Here is a 24581-nt window from a genome sequence, read left to right on the forward strand (position 1 = left end):
TCTTTAACCAGGTGTCTGAACACCCATGCTAGCGTGGGGCAGGCCAATTAAGGAATTGGAACTCTCATCCCTTCTGGTTGATGAGTTCCCCTAACCCTGCTGTGTAAGAGGGGACCATGACAAGGTCTGGACATCCACTCCAACCCAGCAGTAATGAGGCAACCCTTCCTCTCCCTGCTGGGGTGGTGTTGGAGGAGGCTAGTGGAGAGTGAGGACTTTCACCATCACTCAGCAATAATGAGGATGCCCCCCTACAGTGTCGGTGGAGACCATGTAGGGAGTTGGAACACCTACCCTCCACCCCTCGGTGTTAATGGAAACTAAGTGAGGAACCTGGACTTCTACCTCCACACTCCCCTGCTGCAATGATGTAAAAAAAAAGTCAATTAAATTAAATGGAAGGTTTAAATAAAATCCAGAGTCTCGGGCGCCTGGGTGGCTCAGTTGGTTAAGCGACTGCCTTCGGCTCAGGTCATGATCCTGGAGTCCCGGGATCAAGTCCCGCATCGGGCTCCCTGCTCAGCGGGGAGCCTGCTTCTCCCTCTGACCCTCCCCCCTCTCATGTGCTCTATGTCTCTCTCATTCTCTCTGTCTCAAATAAATAAATAAAATCTTTAAAAATAAATAAATAAAATAAAATCCAGAGTCTCATAACATAATATAAAGATGTCTAGTTTCAGTTGAAAAATCACTCAACTTACCAAGAACTGTGAGATCTCAAAAGTGAATGAAAAGACTATCAAATAGATGCCAACACCAAGATGACAGGGTTGTTAGAATTATCTGACAAAGACTTAAAGCCAACAATGATAAACATTTTTCAGCAAGCAGCTGCACACAAGCTTGAAACAGGTGAGAAAATAGACTTAACAACAACAACAAAATAATAAAAATAAAAGAAGACCCAAATAGAAATTTTAGAACAGAAAAATGTAATAACTGAAATAAATATCTCAGTGGATGTGCTCAACAACAGAATGGAAGTGACAGGGGAAAACAATGACTGAACTGGAAGCTAGAACAATAGAAATTACCTAATCTAAACAAGAGAGAGAAAATAGTCTGAAAATCCAAACAAAATAAAACCGAAACAAAGAACCACCACCAACAACAAAAAAAAAAAACCCAAAAAACAAACCAAAACAAAAAACTCCAGAGCCTCAGAGACCTGTGGGACTATCAGAAAAGATTTAACATTTGTGTCCTCAGAGTTCAAGAAAAAAAAAAGACAAGGAGGTCCAGGCTTAACAGGTAATTAGTGAAATAATGGATGAATACTTCTCCTATTTGGCAAGAAACATTAGCCTATAGATTCAAGAAACTGAGTAAACCCACACAGGATAAACACAAAGAAATCCATGTGAAGAAATATCACAATTTGACTTCTGAAAACTAAAGACAGAAAATCTTCAACCAGAGAAAATCACAACTTATCTATTGAGGAAAAATAATTTGAATAACAGCAGATTCCTCATCAGAAATCATGGAAGTCAGAAAGAAGTAGCAATATAGTTTTAATTATAGAAAAAAACAAACTGTCAATCCAGAATCCTATACCCAATGAAAATATCCTTTAGCAGTGAAGGGACAATCAAGACATTCTAAGATGAAGGAAAACTACAAAAATTTGTCACTTCAGGCCTACTCAAAAACATGGATAAAGGAATTTCTCTAAACAAAAAGGAAACAATAAAACAAGGAACCTTGGAACATCAGGAAGAAGAAGGAACACAGTAAGCAAAATGGGTAAATACAATAGTCTTCTCTTGGGTTTTCTAAATCATGCTTGACGGTTTGAGTAAAAAATGTAATCTTGTGGGGTGCCTGGCTGGCTCGGTTGGTAGAGCATGTGACTCTTGATCTCAGGGTTGTGAGTTTAAGCCCCATGTTATGTATGGAGCTCACTTTTTAAAAAATCAACTGGATTAGGGGTGCCTGGGTGGCTCAGATGGTTAAGCGTCTGCCTTCGGCTCAGGTCATGATCCCAGGGTCCTGGGATCGAGCCCCGCATCGAGCTCCCTGCTTGGCGGGGAGCCTGCTTCTCCCTCTCCCTCTACTGTTCCCCCTGCTTGTGCTCTCTCACTCTCTCTATCAAATAAATAAATAAAATCTTTAAAAAAAAAATCAACTGGATTAAAAAACTTAAAAAAATGTTTTAAAAAATAGAGTCTTGTGTGGTTCTAAATATATGTGGAGGAAATATTTAAGAAAATTATAAAATGGGAAGGGTAAAGGGACACAGAGGGAGGTAAGGTATTTATACTTCATTTTAAATTGGTAAAATGATGACATCAGTGGGTTGTCCTAAGTTATGTATATGTGATATAATACCTAGAATGACCACTTAAAAATACACAAAGAGATACACTCAACATTATAAATACATAAAAATGGAATCCTAAAAAAATGTTTATTTAAGTAACCCACAGGAAGGCAGGAAAACAAAAAGAGCAATGAAAAACAAAGAGAACAAACAGAAAACAAAACATAAAACAGACTTAATCCTAAACATAGCAATAACTACATTAAAAGTAAATGGTCTAAGAATATCAATTAAGAGTCAGAGGTTGGCAGAGTGGATTTAAAAACACGGCCTAGTATATGCTGTCTATGAGAAGCTCACTTCAAATATGATATAGGCAATGTGCAAGTAAAAGGATGCAAAAAGATATGCAAACATTAATCAAAGGAAAGCAGGCTATATTAATACCAGATAAAATAGACTTTGGAGTAAAGAAAATTACCAGAGAGGAGAATATTATATAATGCTAAAAATGTCAATTCTCCAAGAAGACACAGCAATCCCAAATGTATATACACCAAAAATGATCTTCAAAACAAGTGAAGCAAAAGCCGCTAGACCTGAAAATAGACAAATCTACTATCAGAGTTTGAGCTTTCAACACTTCTCTTGCAACAATGGATAGAACTACTAGACAGAAAATCAGCAAGAATATAGAAGAATTTAACATTGTCAACCAACAGGATCTAATCAACATTTTATTTTTTATTTTTATTTTTTAAAAGATTTTATTTATTTATTTGACACAGAGAGAGAGATAGTGAGAGAGAGAGCATAAGCTGGGGGAGCAGCAGGCAGGCAGAGGGAGAGGGAGAAGCAGGCTCTCTGCTGAGCAAGGAGCCTGATGCAGGACTTGATCCCAGGACCCTGGGATCATGACCTGAGCCAAAGGCAGCCACTTAACCGACTGAGCCACCCAGGCGCCCCTCTAATCCACATTTTAGAAACATTCCATCCAGGGGCACCTGGCTGGCTCACTCGGTGGAACATGTGACTCTTGATCTCAGGGTCATGAGTTCAAGCCTCACATTGGGTGTGAACCTACTTAAAAAAATTTTTTTTAATAAATAAAAACATTCCATCCCATAACAGCAGCATATATATTCTTTTAAAAGTGACATGGAACAGGGGATCTCCCCTCTACGTTCTAGATGGGATGATGCCCATTTGTTTAATAAAGCCAGTTAGAACTTCAAATTAAAAAAAAAAAAAGTGCCATGGAACATAAACCAAGGTATACCTTACCCTGGGCCATAAAATGGATCTTTAAAATTTTTTAAAAATTTGAAATCCTACAATGTTTTCTCCAACAACAATGAAATCAAACTAGAAGTCAATAACAGAAAGATGATAGGAAAAACAGCTAGAAACTAAACAACACATTTTTTCTTTTTTCTTTCTTTTTTTTTTTAAGATTATTTATTTATTTATTTGATAGAGAGAATGAGAGAGCGAGAGAATATGAGAAGGGGGAGGGTCAGAGGGAGAAGCAGACTCTCCACTGAGCAGGGAGCCCGATGTGGGACTCGATCCCGGGACTCCAGGATCATGACCTGAGCCAAAGGCAGTCGCTTAACCGACTGAGCCACCCAGGTGCCCTAAACAACACATTTTTAAAAAAAATTTTATTTATTTATTTATTATTTTAGAGAGAAAGAGCGTGAATGGAAGGAGAAGCAGAGGGGGAGGGACAGGCAGGGGGAAAAGTATTTCAAGCAGACCCCCCCCACCCCAGCACAAGAGCCTGATGCAGGGCTAGATCTCACCACCCTGAGATCATGACCTGAGCCAAAACCAAGAGTTGGTCACTTAACTGACTGAGCCACCCATGTACCCCTAATCAACACACTTCTCAATAATCTATAGGTGAAAGATGAAGTCTTAAGGGAAATAAAAAATAAGGTTGAAATGAATGAAATAAAAACAACATATCAAAGTCTGTGGGACACTACTAAAACAGTGCTAGAAGAGAAATTTTTTTTTTAAAGATTTTATTTATTTATTTGAGAGAGAGAATGAGAGCATGAGAGGGGGAGGGTCAGAGGGAGAAGCAGACTCCCTGCCGAGCAGGGAGCCCGATGTGGGACTCGATCCAGGGACTCCAGGATCATGACCTGAGCCGAAGGCAGTCGCTTAACCAACTGAGCCACCCAGGCGCCCTAGAAGAGAAATTTTTAGCACTAAATGTACACATTGGATAAGAGGAAAAGAATGATCTAAGTTCCCACTTCAAGAATGTGGAAGAAAAAGAGCAAAATAAACCCAAAGCAAGCAGAATGAAAGAAATAATAAAGATAAGAATAGAAATTGAAAACAGAAAAACAAAGAAAATCAATGAAACAAAAATGGATTTTTAAAAAAGATTTTATTTATTTATTTGGGAGAGAGAGAGAGCATCAGCCGGCGGGGCGGGGGGGGGGGCGGGCAGAGGGAGAGGCAGACTCCCTGCTGAGCAAGGAGCCAGATATGGGGCTCCATTCCAGGACCCTGGGATCATGACCTGAGCCGAAGGCAGACGCTTAACTGACTGAGCCACCCAGGTGCCCCCAAAAATGGATTCTTAAAAAGATCATTAAAATTGACATGCTTCCAGCAAGACTGACAAAGATAAAAGGGAGAAGATACAAATTACCAGTATCAGGAATGAAACAGGTGATATCACTTCCAACCTTGCATATAAAAGGATCATAGGACAATACCACAGACTCTATACACATAAATTCAACAACTTAGACCACTTCCTCAAGAAACACAAATTACCTCAACTCATTCAATGTGAAATAGATAATTTGAATATCCCTATAACTATTAAGGCAAATGAATTTATAATTTTAAAGCTTCCAAAAGAGAAATTCAGGCTCAGATAGTTTCACTGGAGAATTCTACCAAATGGGTAAAGAATTAAAGCCAATTCTACAGTCTTCTCCAGAAAATAGAAGAACACTTTTCAATTCATTTTATGAAGCCAGTTTTATCCTGATAACAAAACCAGACAAAGACAATATAAAAAAAAGAAAACTGTGACCAGTATCTCTCATTAATACAGACATAAACGTCCTTAACAAAGTATTAGCAAATAGAATCTAGCAATATATAAAAAGAATTATTCACCATGACTAAGTGGGGTTTATTCCAGGGATACAACGCTGGTTCAGTGTTTAAAAACCAATCAATGGATTCTGCCATATTAACAGTTTCAAGAAGAAAAATCACACAATCATATCAATAGATATAGGAAAAACATCTGACAAAATTCAACATCTATTCATGTTAAAGACTCTCAGAAAAGTAGGAACAGAGGAGAACTTCCTGAACTTGATAAAAAGCATCTACAAAAACCCTACAGTCAACATTATACTTAATGGTGAAATACTGAATGCTTTCCCCTTAAAATTGGGAACAAGGCAAGGATGACCTCTCAGCACTCTTACTCAGTATAATACTGGAACTTGTAGCCAGTGCAATAAGGTGAAAAAAAAAAAAAGGAAGTAAAAGGCATACAGATCGGAAACAAAGAAATAAGACCATCCCATTTTTATTTTTATTTATTTTTTTTTTTTTAAGATTTTTTTTTTATTTATTTATCTGAGAGAGAGAATGGGAGACAGAGAGCATGAGAGGGGAAGGGTGAGAGGGAGAAGCAGACTCCCTGCCGATCAGGGAGCCCGATGCGGGACTCGATCCCGGGACTCCAGGATCATGACCTGAGCTGAAGGCAGTCGCTTAACCAACTGAGCCACCCAGGCGCCCAAGACCATCCCATTTTTAGATGAGATATAGTTTATTTAGAAAATCTCAAATAATCTTAAAAAAAAAAAAACAAAAAACCACAACCAAACTCTTAGAACTACTCTGTAAGATCAGCAAGGTCACAGGATACAAGATAAACATACAAAAAGTAATTATTTTGTATCTACTAGCTATAAACATGTGGCCATAGAAATTTAGAATTTTATGCTATTTATAATCATCAAAAAAATTAAATAATTAGGTATAAATCTAACAAAACCTGTATAGGACTTGTATGCTTAAAATGACACAACACTGATGAGAGAAGTTTTAAAAAGGTTTTTTTTTTTTAAGTTTTTTAAATAAATGGAGAGACATACCATGTTCATGTATTAGAAAATTCAACATAGTCAAGATGTCAATTTTCATCAAATTGTTACACAGTTTAACACAATTCCTGTAAAAATCCTAGCAAGTTTTTTGCAGTTACAGACAAAATTATTCTAAAATTTATATGGAAAGGCAACAGAACTAGAATAGCTAAAACAATTTTGAAAAGGAAAAGTGAAGGGGCGCCTGGGTGGCTCAGTCGTTAAGCGTCTGCCTTCAGTTCAGGTCATGATCCCAGGGTCCTGAGATCAAGCCCCACATTGGGCTCCCTGCTCAGCTCCCTCTCCCACTCCCCCTGCTGTGTTCCCCCTCTCACTGTGTCTCTCTATATAAAATAAATAAATAAAATCTTTAAAAAAAAAGGAAAAGTGAAGTCAGAGCAATCACTTTTCCTGCTTTCGAGACTTACACAGCTACAGTAATCAAGGCTGTATGGTAGTGGTGGAGAAATAGACATATAGATTAAAGGACTGAACAGAGAACCTGGGAAAAGATCCACCCAAATAGGGCGCCTGGGTGGCTCAGTTGGTTAAGCGACTGCCTTCGGCTCAGGTCATGATCCCGGAGTCCTGGGATCGAGTCCCACATTGGGCTCCCGGCTCGGCGGAGAGCCTGCTTTTCCCTCTGACCCTATCCCCTCTCATGCTGTTTCTCTCTCTCTCTCTCTCAAGTAAATAAATAAATAAAATCTTAAAAAAAAAAAAAAAGATCCACCCAAATATGCCCAACTAAATTTTGACAAAAGTGCAAAAGCAATTCAATGGAGGAAAGAGCATTTTCAATAAATAGTGCTGGAGCAAATGGACGTTCATAAACAAACAAAACCTTTGACCTATTCTCACACTTTATACAAAAATTAACTCAACATGTATCATGAACTTAAATGTAAAACATAAAACCATACAACTTTTAGGGACACCAGGGCTCAGTCAGTTGAGCGTCTTGACACTGGGTTTTGGCTCAGGTCATGATCTCATGGGTCCAGCTCTGAGCTCAGTGGGGAGTCTGCTTGAAGATTCTCTCCCTCTGTATATGCTCTCTTGCTCTTAAATGAATGAATCAATCAATAAATCTAAAAAAAAAAAAAAACCACACATACAACTTCTAGAATAAAACATAGGAGAAAATGCTCATGATTTAGGGCCCAAGTTCTTAGATTTGACACCAAAACATGATCCATAAAAGAAAGAATTGATAAATTGGACTTCATCAGAATTAAAAACTTTTGCTTTGTAAAAGACTCTGTTAAGAGGATGAAAAGAGGGGCGCCTGGGTGGCTCAGATGGTTAAGCGTCTGCCTTCGGCTCAGGTCATGATCCCAGGGGTCCTGGGATCGAGCCCCACATCGGACTCCCTGCTTGGCGGGGAACCTGCTTCTCCCTCTCCCTCTACTGTTCCCCCTGCTTGTGCTCTCTCGCTCTATCAAATAAATAAATAAAATCTTTAAAAAAAAAAGTTCTTAAAAAAAGAGGATGAAAAGACAAGCTACAGAGTGGGAAAAAGTATCTGCAAACTATTAAAACTCAACAATTAAGAACCAAACAATCCAATTAGAAAATAGTCAAAAGACACAAGGAGATATTTCATCAAAAAGGATGTACAGACAGCAAATAAGCACATGAAGAGATATTCAACATCTAGATAATGCATTAGATGAATGCAGATTAAATTCACAATGAGGGCACCTGGGTGGCTCAGTTGGTTAAGCGACTGCCTTCGGCTCAGGTCATGATCCTGGAATCCCTCGATGGAGTCTCACATCTGGCTCCCTGCTCAGCGGGGAGTCTGCTTCTCCCTCTGACCCTCTCTCCTCTCATGCTCTCTCTCAATCTCTCTCTCTCTCAAATAAATAAATAAAATCTTAAAAAAAAATAAATTCACAATGAGTCAAGGGCCTGGCTGGCTCAGTCAGTGGAGCATGTGACTCTTGATCTTGGGGTTGTGAGTTCAAGCCCCACGTTGGGTATAGAGGTTACTTAAAAAAAAAAAAACAAAAAAAACCACAATGAGTTATTACAATACACCTATCAGAACGGCTAAAATTAAAAACTGTGACAACACCAAATGCTGGCAAGAATGCAGAGAAACTGGATCACCCATACAGAGCAGGTGGGAATGCAAAATGGTATTGCCACCCTGGAAAACAGTTTGGCAGTTTAAAATGTACACATGAAACTACCATACAACCCAGTGGTTGCATTCCTGGGCACTTATCCAAGAGAAATGAAGACTGCTGTTCACATAAAATCCATGAACAGGTCTTAGCAGCTTTATTTATATTAGGTCCAAACTGAAAACATGCAGATGTCCTCCAACGGGTGAATGGTTAAATGGTGGTATATCTATACCATTCAGTAATAAAAAGGAACAGACTATCAATATACCCAAGTGGCTGAATTTCCAGATAATTATGCTGAGTGAAAAAAAAAACCAATCCCACAAAAGTTACATACTGTATGATTCTATTTATTTAATATTCTTAAAATGACAAAATTATAGAAATGGACAACAGATTAGTGCTTGCCAGGAGTTGAGGAAACGGAGGTGGGAGGGAAGTGGGTGTAGCTATAAAAGGGCACCACAAGGATCCCTTGTGTTGAAAAAAAAAAAAAAAAAAAAAACCATATCAATGTCAATATCCTGGTTGTGATATTGTACTACCGTTTTGCAAGATGTTAGCATTGGAGAAAACTGAGTTAAGGGTACACAGGATCTCTGTGTTATTTCTTACAGCTGCAAGTGGAATTTACAATCATTTCAAAATCATCAGATTGATTAAAAGAAAATGCCAGCACCATTTTAAACTACAGACAGCACTGACCAAGGCAGGTATTATCTCTGCCTTCAAGGAACTCACGGTCTATCTAATGATGAACTGGGCACATAGCTGCATTTCTCAAGACATACATGGTGTTCACTGTTTTGGACTTTCCAGCATCCCCTGACCTTGTTTTGATAGAAATGTTGCCTCGTGTTCCCCTTTCTCCTCCCTCATCACCCATTCTGTGTGACTAGGACCAGTTGTATAATTTGTAGTACCCTGTGCAAAATAAAAATGAAGGGGTCTTTGTTAAAAGAAATTATTAAGAATTTCAAGACAGTTGGGGTGCCTGGGTGGCTCAGTCGTTAAGCGTCTGCCTTCGGCTCAGGTCATGATCCCAGGTCCTGGGATCGAGTCCCGCATCGGGCTCCCTGCTCCGCGGGAAGCCTGCTTCTCCCTCTCCCACTCCCCCTGCTTGTGTTCCCTCTCTCGCTATCTCTCCCTCTGTCAAATAGATAAATAAAATCTTTAAAAAAAAAAAAAAGAAGAATTTCAAGACAGTAACAGCAGAGCTTTAACCCACATGCAGGGAGGGCCCTTCTGAGCTCAGAGTCCTGTGCTACTGCCCAGGTCACACTATGATGATGCTGGCCCTACTTGTGATTCTGGTAGGTGCCAGTCAGCATCTCACCTCTCTTGGCAGGAGATGGTCCTGAATTACCCAAGAGTGGTCATTCATAATATCTCATTGCCCCGTTACTTCTATGAGAACTCTTCCAGGGAAGTCCTATTTAATGAAGGTCGGGGGGAAGCTCTCTTTCTCCCCTGGGATGAATTATTTATTGAACAAATATTTATTTATTTATTTTTATTTTTTAAAGATTTTATTTATTAATTTGACAGAGAGAGACACAGTGAGAGAGGGAACACAAGCAGGGGGATTGGGAGAGGGAGAAACAGGCCTCCCGCGGAGCAGGGAGCCCGATGCGGGGCTTGATCCCAGGATCCTAGGATCATGACCTGAGCCGAAGGCAGACACTCAACGACTGAGCCACCCAGGCGCCCCATTGAACAAGTATTTATTGAGTATCCACCATGTGCCAGGCTCTGTGCTACATGTTGGAGTTACAACGGTAAGCAAACGTGTATAAGCAGTCGTAGCCCTCATGTAGCTTATATTCTACAGGTAGAGGCAGATGTCAGCAATTAATTACAAACTGGGTTAAATGCAAAATAAAAGAATAAGTAAAGATGCTGTGAGCAAAAATAATTGGGGTGGCCAGATATATACAATTCCTATTCTGTAGATGAAGAAAGTGAAGGTAAGAAAAGGTTAAGTAAATTGATTTAAGATCAGAGAGCTGGTAAATGACCGATGACAGAATCTAGCCCAGGTGTGTCTGACACCCACTACACCGAGCCCGTCTGGATAATTGAAAACTGAAGTACTTACTTGCACAAGGATGGGAAGTCGCATCATGTAGTAGAGCTGTTAAGGGCTCAGGTTCTGAATCCTAACTAAATTCAAATCCTGACTTGGACAAGTTACTTTAACTTCCGTACATCTTGGTTTTCTCATTTGTAAAATGAAGAGTGTTAAGAATTATTGCTGCAGAGATTAAATGAAATAATGCCCACAGACTGCTCAGGTCAGCACATCACACCCAGTAAATGCTCAGTGTTACGTTTACGAATCATAGTCTCATATCCTCTGGGAGCCTATTTTCCACATCTGTAAAATGAAGAGAATGACGTACCTCATGGGGTCATTCTAAGCATAAATGAGCTATTAATGTGAGTGAAAGTTCTATCCAAATATGGCAGTTTTATTATGAAACTCATGGAGTCTCTTCTCTGACCAGTGGTCCTGACTCCCTTCTCAAATGCAGTTCATCCGTTCCTCCCTTGTGCTGCCTCTGTAACTCTATTATGATGTTATACTGCATTATAATGTTTTCCATGCGGTGTCTTGTAGACTAAGGACTCTTTGAGGGCAGGGACTGTGTGTTCCCTCTTCGTTCAAAACTCAGTGAAGTTGAATGAGTGACGACGAGTATGGGCCCAGCCCCTGGGTGTTTGCCGCGTAGGGCACTGGGCTGGAGTACACCTCACCTGGCAGTTCATGCGTCTGCCCAGTCAGCCCTGAACTGCCCTCACGGATTTCACCCCCAGCAAAATTTCAATTGCAGGCAGGCTTCCTTCTGTTGACTAGCGGTATACATCTGCACTCCCTCTCTCTTTGGACAGTTGTTTGTAGAGAATACAAAACCACCTGTGTTATTAAAAAAAAAAAATCTATCGCGTTCTATGTTGACTCTTCCTACGCTGTTCCCTTTTGCACTGAGATGTTTATTTATTTAGCATAATTTTGGTATAAATTATTGCATCTGGTAGTTATGTTGTGCTTATGGGTGTTGCTGTGAGATTCTCGGAGCTAAGATATATCGCAAAGAGAAATGGACACTTCTTCACTGTCTGGAAAAAAGAGGGAGGACTTCAGACCCTCAGTCGACTGCATGTTCTCACTTTCCCTGAGGAGCTGTCTCTTGCATACGGATCTGGGGTTGCCCACATTGGCTCTTGACTTCTGCTCTGTCCTCACCTTTTGCCTAATTCACGCTGGTCAAGGGCTACACGTGGGTAGTCATCTTTGGGGAAATACCAAGAACATCTGCATAGTCTCCTCTCAAGTCCAGAATCAACATTTTAAAATTAAGAATGAATGTGTCATTCAAAGAGTTTGGGGACAGTTTTTATAAGTAATGTATTGGAAAGTCTGGGAGTAGCTGTCTGGGAATGCAGCTAGACTTTTTATATTAATTCCTATAAAAATAATTCCCCTCTTTGATATAATGTGCAGTTTTCCTGGAGTATAATCTTGACATAAAATGATATCATCCCATAAAAAAATTCCAAAGTAAAAAATAAGTGAATTGGGGGTGCCTGGGTGGCTCAGTCGTTAAGCGTCTGCCTTCAGCTCAGGTCATGGTCCTAGGGTCCTGGGATCAAGCCCCATATCAGCTCCCTGCTCAGCGGGAAGTCTGCTTCTCCCTCTCTCACTCCCCCTGCTTGTGTTCCCTCTCTCGCTGTGTCTCTCTCTGTCAAATAAATAAATAAAATCTTTAAAAAAAAAAAAAGGGAATTGGGAATTGCTTTCTCTTTAGGATTACATATGTCACTAATCCTCTTCATGTATATTTTTATACATAAACAATTGAAATGACTGAGAAGATGTCTTTTTGGCTGTGAATTATCAGAGAGTGTTTGGTTGTCCATAAATGATTTAGGTGAATATGGTCAAATTGGTTGCTGAGGACCTGAATTAGATCCAAGATGGATTCTAAATGGTCTCAGAACAAAAAGGGGGGAAGAGACAGAAGGAACTCAATCAAGAGCTTATTTGTAAGTCACCAAGATGGTGACTTAGGAAGACCCTGAACTCACCTCCTCCAGGAACACACCAAATCTATACCTATTTATAGAGAAATTCCTCCTGAAGAAGAACTGAGGGCTGACTGAACAGCTTCTGCCCAGCAAAATAAAGAGAGATCACACTGAGAAGGGCAAGAGAGATAGACACACAGTAACAAAGGGAACCCCCACCCCCAGCACTGAGAACTGCAGTGGGGAGGGCTAGTACAGAGGGACTAGGAGCAGATTCATCTGCCCTGGGTGGGGTTGGGGGGGGGGAGGGCACAGGAAAAAAACCATGGTTTATTTATTTATTTATTTTTTTAAATAAAAAAACCACCTAGGCGCCCCTCTAGTTTCTCTTTTAAACCATGGCTTTTGGGGTGCCTGGGTGGCTCAGTCGTTAAGCATCTGCCTTTGGCTCAGGTCATGATCCCAGGGTCCTGGGATCGAGCCCCGCATCGCATCGGGCTCCCTGCTCAGCAGGGAGCCTGTTTCTCCCTCTCCCACTCACCCTGCTTGTGTTCCCTCTCTCGCTGTGTCTCTCTCTGTCACTTAAATAAAAAAAATCTTAAAAAAAAAAAAGAAACTAGAATATAAAGGATTCAGCCCTAGAACTGTGCCAAACCCTGGGGAGCTGCTGAAACTCTCCAGGCCGGAGGTGGGGGGTGAGGGGAGCTGGGAGTGCCATGGTTTACACTCTCCCTGCATCCTGAGACAGGAGCTGGGCTCTGGCTACCACAGCTGGCCTGTGGCCTTAGTGAGCCCAGGACACCCAGAGGCACAGAAAAAAAAAGTCATGGTTTAAAACAGCAACTAGAGGGCTGTCTGGCTGGCTTAGTCGGTAGAGCATGGGGCTCTTGATCTCAGAGTCCTGAGTTCAAGCTCCACCATATTGGGCATGGAGCCTACTTTAAATCAATCAATCAATCAATCAATCAATCAGCAACTAGGATATAAAAGATCCAGCCCAAGAGCCCTACCAACTAGCAGGCGAGCTGCTGGAAGTCTTTCTGGGCCAGAGGGGCTGGCAAGTGCTATGGTTTACATTCTCCTCCACCTTGACATTGTGGATGAGAGCAGGGTCCTGGCACCCTAGCCAGCCTACTGCCTCAGGGAGCCCTGGGCCCCTAGCCCACACCAGCGCCAGACATTCAGCCAAGGTGGCCCCAGCGCAGTGCACACCAGGACACCCCTGGTCAGTGCTCACTACAGCTCCAGTCATCTTGCCAAGGTGACAAAGGTGCATAGCACCCTGGAACACTCTAAGCCTGCACCATTTCAGCTCCAGATGACTCGCCTGGGCACTGCTGGAGCAGAGTACCCTGGGACACCCTGGCCCATGCCTGCCTCCATCCCAGCCTCCCTGCTAGGGTGCTCGTGCATGAAGTGTGCTGGGACACTCCAGCTTGCACCCACTTCAGCTGCAGCTGTCCTGCCAGTGTGTCCACAGTGCAGAGAGCCCCAGAACAGCCCCAGCCTGTGCCCACTTTAGCTGTAGCTGTCCTGCCAGTGTGCCCTCTGTGCCCAGAGCCCTGGGACTACCAGGGCCCACACCTATGTCAGCTCTGGCCACCCCACCAGGGCAGCCTCAGCACAGAGTGCCCTGAGACCCCAGCCCACACCAGCCACAGCTCTAGCCAGCCCTTTAAAGTCACCAGGCACTTAAAGTCTAAACAGAGGTGACCCGGCGCCTGGGTGGCTCAGTCAGTTAAGCGTCTGCCTTTGGCTCAGGTCACGATCCCAGGGTCCTGGGATCGAGCCCCACATCGGGCTCCCTGCTCGGCGGGAAGCCTGCTTCTCCCTCTCCCACTCCCCCTGCTTGTGTTCCCTTTCTTGCTGTGTCTCTCTCTGTCTAATAAATAAATAAAATCTTAAAAAAAAAAAGTAAACAGAGGATGACCCTAAACAAGATAATTCCGTTAAGTTTAGGAGAAGTAGGTGTTCCACGTGCTTCATAAAAACAAACACAGAAAGTCAAGCAAAATGAGGAGACAGAGGAATATGCTCCAAATGAAAAAATAAGACAAAACCTCAGAAAAAGAACTAAATGAAATGGAGATAAACAATCTACCTGATAAAGAGTTCAAAGTAAAAGTCATAAAGATGCTCATGAGACTGGAGAGGAATGGAAGAGCTTAGTGAGAACTTCACGAAGAGATAGAAAATATAAAAAAGAATGCATCAGAGATGAAGAACACAATAACTGGAATGAAAGACACACTAGAGGGAATTAACAGTAGATCAGAAAATGCAGAGGAATGGATCAGCAACTTGGAAGACAGGGTGATGGAAAGCATCAAAGCTGAAGAACAAAAAGAAAAAAGAATGAAAAAAGATGAGACTAGGTTAAGGGATATCTTGGGCAACATCAGGCAAATAAATACTCACATTATAGGGGTCCCAGAAGGAGAAAGGAGAGAGAAGGGGGCAGAAAACTTATTTGAAGAAATAACCTGGGGTAGGAAATAGACATTCAGGTTCAGGATGCACAGAGAATTCCAACAAAATGAACCCAAGGAGGTCCACATCACAACACATAATTATAATGCCAAAGATGAAAGATAAAAATGCTGATTCCTCACCTAGAACTATGAACTTAAAAGTTCTGAGAGTAGGCATGAAAATCTGCATTAAATAACAAGCCCTCCATGTGAGCTTATGCTTACTAAAGTTTTAAAGAGCTACTTGATATTAGAATGATAGATTTTACAGTCTTTAAGGTTTCTTAATGCCTATACCAATTTTTAATGAAGTGTGTGTGTGTGTGTGTGTGTGTGTGTGGTGGGGTAGGGAGTGATGGATGGGGTAGGAAGAACACTAAAGTTTGATAGACTTGATAGTTTGGCAATTGATGGTTATGGAAATGAGAATTTTCTTGAGGGTGGTGATCAGATAGGGTGACAGAGAGGAGGTATGTGAACAGGTACTAGTGACAGATGTCTTACTTATGGGTGCTTGATAGCTCTGCTTCACCACATAAGTACCTTTGTGAAATAAACCCTGTTATGGTGATAGTTTTCAAAAACTATCATGAGAGGGGCACCTGGGTGGTACAGTCGGTAAGCATCAGACTCTTGGTCTTGGCTCTGGTCATGATCTCAGGATTCTGGGCCCAGCCCTGTGTTGGGCTCCGCACTCAGCACGGAGTCTGCTTGAGATTCTCTCTCCCTCACCCTTTGCCCCTCCTGATCATGCTCTCTCACTAAAATAAATAAATCTTAAAAAAAAAAACCTATTATGAAAAATAAGCTAGACCAACATATAATGTAGAATATGTATTTACATTTGACTGGTTCCTAAAAGATAAAAAGTGGTATTTTTAGGAGTATGGTATTCTTTTAAAGCCTAAATAGCTTGTGACTCATTATTTTGGATAATTTTTATCGCCATCAGTCACTCTCAAACCAATAGATAACTAACTTAACAAGTTGTAACCACCAGGTGAAACAACTTGACTAAACTAGCAGTTTTTCCAATTTCTTAAATTTCTCATTTTCGGTGCACATTAGTCTCAGAACTTCTCTCTTCAGAAAGAGAAATAGACTTTAAATATAGATGATACATAGTGAAGGCTTTCTACTCCATTAAAATTTGCCACCAAGGTTAAGCTTATCTATTAAAGAGAATGTTTGTGAGGGGGGAAAAAAAAAGATAACAAACATGTGCATCACCCTCAAAAACTTCTTCATGCCCTTTGGGATTCCCTCCCTCTCATCCCTCTTCACCCTCCACTTGGTTCCAGATGACCACGAAAATCTGCTTTGGTCATTGTAGATTAGCTTGCATTTTCCAGGATTTATATAAATAGAATCATACAGTATGTATGTACTCTTGCTTTGGTCTGACTTCTTTCAGGCGGCATAATTATCTTTTTTTAAAAAATTATATATATATATTTTTTAAAGATTTTATTTATTTATTTGAGAAAGAGCATGAGTGGGAGAGGGGGGGCAGAGGGATGGGGAGAAGCAGACTCACCACTGAGCAGGGAGCCCGATACAGGGCTTGATCCTAGGACCCTGGGATCATGACCTGAGCTGAAGGCAAATGCTTAACCGACTGAGCCACCCAGGTGCCCAGGCAGCATAATTATCTTGAGATTTACCTGTGCTGTGTGTTCATCAATAGTTCATACACTTTTACCACTGAGTTGCATTCCTTCGTATGGCCATATGTTCACATGTTAGTCCATTCACCTGTCTATGGACATTCTGATTGACTGTTTCCAGTTTTGGGCTATTACAAATAAAGCTGCTATGAATATTCCTGAAAGAAGAAAAAAAAAACTTACTTCGTTTTCAGGATGACCTTTTGCAAGTTAACCTTTATAAGGTGTGTTGCATCAATTAGCAACTTGATGTAAAACAATAAAATGGCAGAAAAGCTGTCAATTATTACAAGTTGAATTTTAGTTAGAATGGTATCAAACTTTGTTATCTTCTTCTGTATCAGGAGATCTTCAGATTTATACTCTGGTCTCCCCTGTTTAAGGAAAAAAAAAAAGACGTGGATTTTGTTGGAAGAGGGTTTATACACTGTGTAACTTTATTATTTGTGCACTCATAAAATGACAGAATCCGTTGGCCTTCAGATATGTTCCTCGCCTTTTCCCTGCTCTGTCTCATGTCTTGGGTTGGGGGCAAGGCTCACCTGGAAGTCACTGTCAGCTGGATTGTGGTTCAGCCAGTGGGAGGCAGTGGTGGGAGGTGAGGGGAAGAAGGGGGAAGGAGAGGGGTAGAAGGAAGGAGTAGAAGGGAGGGGAGGGGAAGGAAGCGGAAGGGAGAGGAGGGGTGAGGAGGGGGGAGAGAGGGAGGCGAGGGGAAGGAAGCAGAAGGGAGAGGAGGGGTGGGGAGGAGGAGAGAGGGAGGAGAGGGGAGGAGGGAAGGGAGAGAAAGGGTGGAGGGGTAAGGGATGGGGAGAAGGTTGGGGAGGAGGAAGGGAGGAGGAGGGAGAGAAGAGATGGGGAGGAGGAAGGGAAGGGGAAGGGAGAGGAGGGGAAGGAGAGTGGAGGAGGGTGAAGGGAGGAGGGGGAGGGGAGAAAGTTGCGGGGAGGTGCGGAGGAGGGCAGAGGGGCAGGGGAGGGGCGTCCGGGCATCTCCTTCCTCTTCCTTTGGCGCCCAGAGCGGGCTGTGCTGTCGCCTCCCGCCGGCAGGCAGGCCGTGGGTGGCGCAGCGTGTGAGCTGGCCGGAGCCCGGGGAGGTGAGAGGGGCTGCCCGAGGCTTCGCCGCCGTTGCGGGTGTTTGGGACGCCTCAGAGCCCCCGCTCCTGCTCTTTCAGCTCCGGTGAGACCAGTTCCTGATCCTGCACGTTCTGTTTCGAGTGTTTGGAGTGACTTCTGTTTTCCTGCCGGGCTTCTGACGGACAAACACGCCCCTCGGGCTTCCGAGGCTCCGTAGGATCACGTCTTCCGCCCCCCCCGGACGCTCGCGGGGCGGCAGTCACTAGCCCCGTCGCGCGAATGCTCCGACTGACTCCCGACGTGCGGCGACAGGAGGGTGACGGGCGAGCGCAGTCTGCAGAGGTCGAGGGAGACGGGGGGGATGCCTCCGTCTGTGCGGAGGGGGCGGGAGCCCGGTTGCGGCCCGGGGTCACGGAGGCGGCGGAGGGCGGGGGGCGTCGGGAGGGGGTGAAGGAGGGAGCGCGCCACGCGGTGATGCTTCCCCGGAGAAGGGAGGGGAGCACAGTGAGCTAATTCTGAGGAGGTGAAGGTGCTGACACGGTTTGGGATGCGCTGGGGGAATCAGCTCGCCGCCCCGAAAAGCACCGGCCCCTGGCGCTGGGATCCCCCCTCTTTGGAGACCTGGCCGCCCTCACGGGCTGTGTGGTCCAAGGCAGGTGGCCCCATCTGTAAGGGGCTTGGACAAAGTCACTGACGGCCTTTTCACCTCTAAAATCCCGCTTCCAGCCACCAGTTCTGGTTCCGAGTAATGGAGCAGCATAAAATATGTTCTACAGGACGGCTTTTAAATATGAGGAGCTAGCCAGCCTGTCCCCCTTACCTTCCTCTTCTCCACGGAATAGCCCTGCTCTTTCAACCACTATTTATGACACGCTTTCCTGGTAACTGTCACCTGGGTGTATGTTTTTAAAAATAGGTACCTCAAAATACACATGACACCTCACACTAGTCTGATTATGGCACAGACCAAGAGATTACAAACTCCTGTTATTGGGTGATACTGATTTAGCATTTTATTAATTCTTATTTTAATTACTTAGATACTGCTGCTCGTTTCAGCAGCACATATACTAAAATTGGAACGATACAGAGAAGATTGGCATGGCCCCTGCGCAAGGATGACACACAAGTTCGTGGAGCATTTCATTACTTAAATACTCAGTCTGCCTTTAGTGCTCGTCTTCCCCTTGCCCACATGCTAATGTAGTTCTTTTTCTCGTTAAAATTTCATTGTGCTAAATGTACAGTTTACCATTTTAAACATCTTTAAAGTGTATACAGTTCAATGACTTTAAGTGTATTCTATCTCCAGAACTTTGTCATCTTCCCTTACCAGATTCTGTCCCCATTAGACAATAACTTCCCATTTCTCCTTCCCCCAAGACCCTGGCAACCATCATTCTGTCTCTATGAATTTGACTACTTTAGGGTACTGCATATAAGTGGAATTAATATAGGTCCTTTTTTTTTTTAAAGATTTTATTTTTTTAAAGTAATCTTACACCCAGTGTGTTCCACGGACTGAGCCAGCCAGGCGCCACAATATTGGTCCTTTTAAAATCTGGCTTATTTCACTTAGCACAATGTTTTACAGGTTCACCCATATTGTAGCATGTATCAGTTACATTTTTTAAAGTTGAATAGCATTCCATTGTATGTATATATCACATTTTGTTTATTCATTCATCTACTGACGGACATTTGGGTTGTTTCCATCATTTGGCTATTGTGAATAATGCTACGAACGTGATAAATATTGTTTGAGTTCCTGCTTTCAATTCTTTCTTTCTTCCTTCCTTCCTTCCTCCCTTACCCCTTCCACAGACAGAGACAGGGAACAGAGGGAGGGGGAGTGGGAGAGGGAGAAGCAGGCTTCCCGCGGAGCAGGGAGCCCGATGCGAGGCTCGATGCGGGGCTCGATGCGGGGCTCGATGCGGGGCTCGATGCGGGGCTCGATCCCAGGACCCTGGGATCATGACCTGAGCCGAAGGCAGACGCTTAACGACTGAGCCACCCAGGCGCCCCTGCTTTCAATTCTTTTGAGTACATACTCAGAAGTGGAATTGCTGGAACAAATAGTAACTCTGTTTAATTTTTTGAGGATCCACCATATTCTTACATTTTTGTCAAGAGCATACTCTTTCAGGCTTCTGCAGGTGGACTCTATGCCTGTTGTGTTTTATGCAACGTCAAGTACAATTTACTCTGCATAGTGATCCCTATTGTAAAGTAGAATCATTCACACATAATGTAAAGTCCACTGCCCAGAGTATAATTAGTGCAGGGGTTGGCTATAGTTTATTAGAGATTTATTTTTTATTTTTATTTATTTATTAAGTAAACTGTATATCCAATGTGGGGCTCAAACTCACCATTCTGAGATCAAGAGTCACAAGCTCTACTGACTGAGCCAGTCAGGTGCCCCTTTTAGAGACTTTAATCTGTGTACATGTAGATGGCATAGCCAAATACTAAGCAGCGAAATACTGAATTACATTTTCAAGGTGATTATTTTATTTCTTTATTTATTAATTAAAGATTTTATTTATTTGACAGAGAGAGACACAGCGAAAGAGGGAACACTAGCAGGGGGAGTGGGAGAGGGAGAAGCAGGCTTCCTGTCGATCAGGGAGCCCGATGTGGGGCTCGATCCCAGGACCCTGGGATCATGACCTGAGCTGAAGGCAGATGCTTAACGACTGAGCCACCCAGGCACCCCTCAAGATGATTATTTTAAAAACATTTTTGATGTATCACTGCAGGCTTCCCAGTCTCAACTTTCCTAGGAAAAGAAAGACAGCATTTATTGACAAGTATCCAGAACAACTAGGCTTTACAAACTGGTGGAAATCTGGATCAATATTTACATAGTGCCACAAATTCTTATGTCCAAGGTAAGCTCCGGGTCAGTATAATTCTAGATTTTACAATTAAATACCCTGAGTGATGTGCCTTGAAATCAGTGTGTGGGGAGATACTGATCCCCACTGTCTTCGGGCTGGCCAGGTGGATGGAACTTGGAGCAGCCAGAGCTCCCTTATCTGTCACTTACCACCAGGAGTCCTGGGCTCCGTGAAATATGGCCAAGGAAGGGCACTACCACCTGGTCACCCACTCTGGCAGCAGCTGCTGAGTGTCTGTTGCTCATCAAAGACAAGGAGCCATGGCGTTGCTGGAGCATCTGGTGTTTCAGGGACCTGAGGTGCTGCTAGCCATGTGTGTCATGGGGCCTGAAGAGTGGTCCAGGGCTCCTGGCAGGTGTAGCTCCAGACAGCCTGGCTTTCTGCTTCACGTATGAGGAATACTTCTGACCTTTCTGGTCAAAGCTAGGGGCAGGGTGACTGTTCTAAAAATGCATGTTCACATTCTGTGAATTATAGCTTCATCATTTTGAAATATTTGATGTGATTTTAGTTTGATTAAAAATCCACATCATAAGAAATTTCACATTTGTCAGTGAGAGGAGTTAGATTCTTTAAATTTAATTTCAGTCGTAAATTGTTGAGATTTAATCCAAAGACCATAGATTCCCTTTAGGAGTATACAGCTCAGGGTTTTTTAGTAGGTTCACAGTTGTGCAGCCGCCACCACCTTCTATCCGGAATATTTTCATCGCCTAAAAACGATACTCCGTTAGCAGTCACTCTCCACTTCCTTCCTACCCTCAAGCCCTGGCAACTACTATCTACTTTCTCTCTCCATGGATTTGCCTGTTCTGGACGTTTTATATAAACGGAGTCCTGTATTATGTGTCTTTGAGTCTGGCTGCTTTCACTTAGCACACTTTTTAAGATTCATCTATGTTGGGGCGCCTGGGTGGCTCAGTTGGTTAAGCGACTGCCTTCGGCTCAGGTCGTGATCCTGGAGTCCCAGGATCGAGTCCCACATCGGGCTCCCTGCTCGGCGGGGAGTCTGCTTCTCCCTCTGACCCTCTTCCCTCTCGTGCTCTCTGTCTCTCATTCTCTCTCTCTCAAATAAATAAATAAATAAATAAATAAATAAATCTTTAAAAAAAAAATACATATTTTTAAATATTTATTTATTGAAGTAATCTCTACCCCTATGGGGCTCAAATTCACAACCCCGAGACCAAGGGTCACATGGCAGGCGCCCCTCTATAAAAAATATTTTGTAGAACAAAATGTTCTCACATTTAAAGCTATAAAGTCTAGATTTGAAAATAACACACACACACACCACATACTTTTCTATTGTTTTATAGTTTATTTTTAAAATGATAGTAATAAATGCTTTTCCCTTTTGGGGGAATGACATACCTATTTTCAGTGGCTAGAGCCTTAAAAAGTAACAGCATTTTGTCCAAACTGAACTTATATAATTGCACAAAAGTCATACAAAGCATTAATAAATGCTAACAAAGATTGAAGTTCTCTCAGATCCTCATGAAGCATACCCCAGGAGGCCTTGATTTCAGTGGGGATCTGAGCCCCAAGTTCCTCAGTGACACACAGGCAGAAGTAAGAAGAGCAGCCAGGAAGACCCATGTACTTTGTGACAATGGGCTTCTGCTCTAATTAAATGTTACCATTTAATGATGTATCACCTTCTCATTATATTAGGAACATTAAACACTTTGGCTTAAATTATATTTTCCCAGGATTAAAACTTAATACTATCAGGTTAAGTTTTAGGTTACAGATCCCACCTCGGGAAACTAAAATTTAAAAAAATTAACCACACCATAAAAATCTCTTGCAAGCAGGGTCCTTTATGCTGCCCCCATCCTGGGCCCTCACGTGGTTTCTAACACACATTCACACACAAATGAGCTCTATTATTGCTCATGTGCCAGCTGAGGGATGGCGGACAGGGTCTAACTCAAATCCCGATTTTGTCTTATTGGTAGCAGTTAATGGAAACACAGTGTTACAAAGGACTCTGAGGTCACAGCTGGCCTGGCAGGGCAGTCCCTGTGCTGTCCTTGTGATCTCTGACACAGACACAGGAGGAGGCTGCACTCCTGCATCAGATCTGTAATCCTTCTATTATTAAGAAAGCTAAAGAGGATGTTGGTTATGTCAGCTTTGAAAAATATAACACAGTCCAATTTTTCTATTTTAATGAGTTACAATGTCTTCATGGGATTTTCTTAAACTTCATGGGATTAAACTTCATGGGATTTTCTTATTTTATGGATCTTATTCTCAAATTAAGATATAATGTCTATGGTAGGAGTTTTCCCTTTCTGACCTTACAAAGATAGTGAAAAAATAAGGGTGTTTTGAAAGAAGACCCAGAGAGAACTTTCATTCACCATGAGAAGTACCTTCCTGGCTTGGATATTATGGCTGTGGGAAGAGAGGGGTTTCTACTCCAGCAATTGCTACTACTGCATTTCAAATAAAAAACACAACAGTCTGTTTCCTGATTATGAGGAAAAACACAAATTTCTGAGATAAACACACAAAAGTAAGCAGCAGAGGCTATCGAGCTATGCTTCCTTCATTTACATGGCATCATTAATGACCTAACCATCTCTCTCCACCTGAGGGAGAAAAATCCCAGTGTAACATTTGAAGGACTTCTGAAGATTAAGGTTTCCATTAGGAGAGCCTGGTGCATATATAAAGTATTATACTTAGACATGGAGGAAATGCGGGGCTTGTCTGTGGGATGGCTAAGAACGAATGAGATTTCTGCCCTGTGCACCGCTATCTGCTCAACAAATCCTGAATATGTCAGACAGCCCTGAAACACTATGCCATCCATCTCTTGATGGTTCTGATAGTCTGAGGCAACGCTTAGCTACTGAGGTTAATCCGGGACTCAAAGGACAATGTACTTGGCTCGGGGATTAAAAGTCACCAGAAGAATTCTGCCACAGCCATTCTAAGCAGGACTCTTATCTGCAGAACTTGACTAGAATCTAAGCAGAAGTCTGTTTTGTGTCCAGGTGTGCTGCTATACATAAAAGCCACCTAGACTTTTAGCTAGAAAGTTGAAGACCACAGAAAATGATTTATAGGAAGAAAAGGAAATCCTTTTCCAGGATTGTAGATGAACTAAGGACACTCAATCCAAGGAAAGGGTTGTTGGGACCACAGGAGCCCAGAGGGTGAGAAGCTAGAGTTATGGATTTATTTTCAGTCCCCTTCTTTTAGAAAGTAGCATGGGACTGAGAAGTTGGAGGGAGGTGGGGAGGACAGGCCCAGGGACAAGACTCCAGCTGTGTGGCCACCCATTCCCACAGCTGCTGAGCAAAGCCAGAGCACTCAAGGGCGAGTACTGGCAGGACAGCGTGTGTATCACTCTGCTTTATACCATTATCTTTGTCTCCTGAGAAGTTGCTGCTTGTCTGCTTTTGGCTCTATACCTTGGGTTTTCCTGATAAGATGGGCAAACCTCTAGCACTGCAGGGAGTGTTAATCCCCTAGCTCGTTTCTTTCTTAAAATCCCTCGGATTTATGCTCTAACAAGCAGCATGTTTTGTACATCTTGGGCCCATATCCAGGTTTACAGGAGGCGAGCACAGTAGTTCTATGACAGAAGCTCCTGAATAAACCATCTGCAATAATCTAGCCCTGTTCACTCTGCAAAGTGAGTTCTTGTATGAATGCAGCCAATGCTGTGTTGAGGGGAAATATGACTCCTTACTACTGCCCTTCCAGTGCTAATATCAGAGAAATAAAAGGATCATAGGATGTTTACAGGTACTGGGTGAGTTCCATATATTGCACTAGACACACTGTAGAATGATAACAGGAGCATCTCTCTGAAACCTGGGTGCCGTCCCTCTGACGTCAGCAGGGTAAGGAGAGGATCTACCCTTGGCCAGGGCAGCAGCT

At 42.7% G+C, this 24581-nt stretch overlaps 1 non-coding gene across 1 annotated transcript; it reads left to right on the forward strand.

Moving 5' to 3' along the window:
- The first annotated feature begins 18821 nt into the window (after positions 1-18821).
- On the forward strand, positions 18822-18928 carry LOC123324944. The gene has a single exon (XR_006540121.1). It is a non-coding gene; the product is annotated as a U6 spliceosomal RNA (small nuclear RNA).
- The last annotated feature ends 5653 nt before the right edge of the window (positions 18929-24581 follow it).

The sequence above is a fragment of the Neomonachus schauinslandi genome, chromosome 5, assembly GCF_002201575.2.
Source record: "Neomonachus schauinslandi chromosome 5, ASM220157v2, whole genome shotgun sequence".
Lineage (NCBI taxonomy): Eukaryota > Metazoa > Chordata > Mammalia > Carnivora > Phocidae > Neomonachus > Neomonachus schauinslandi.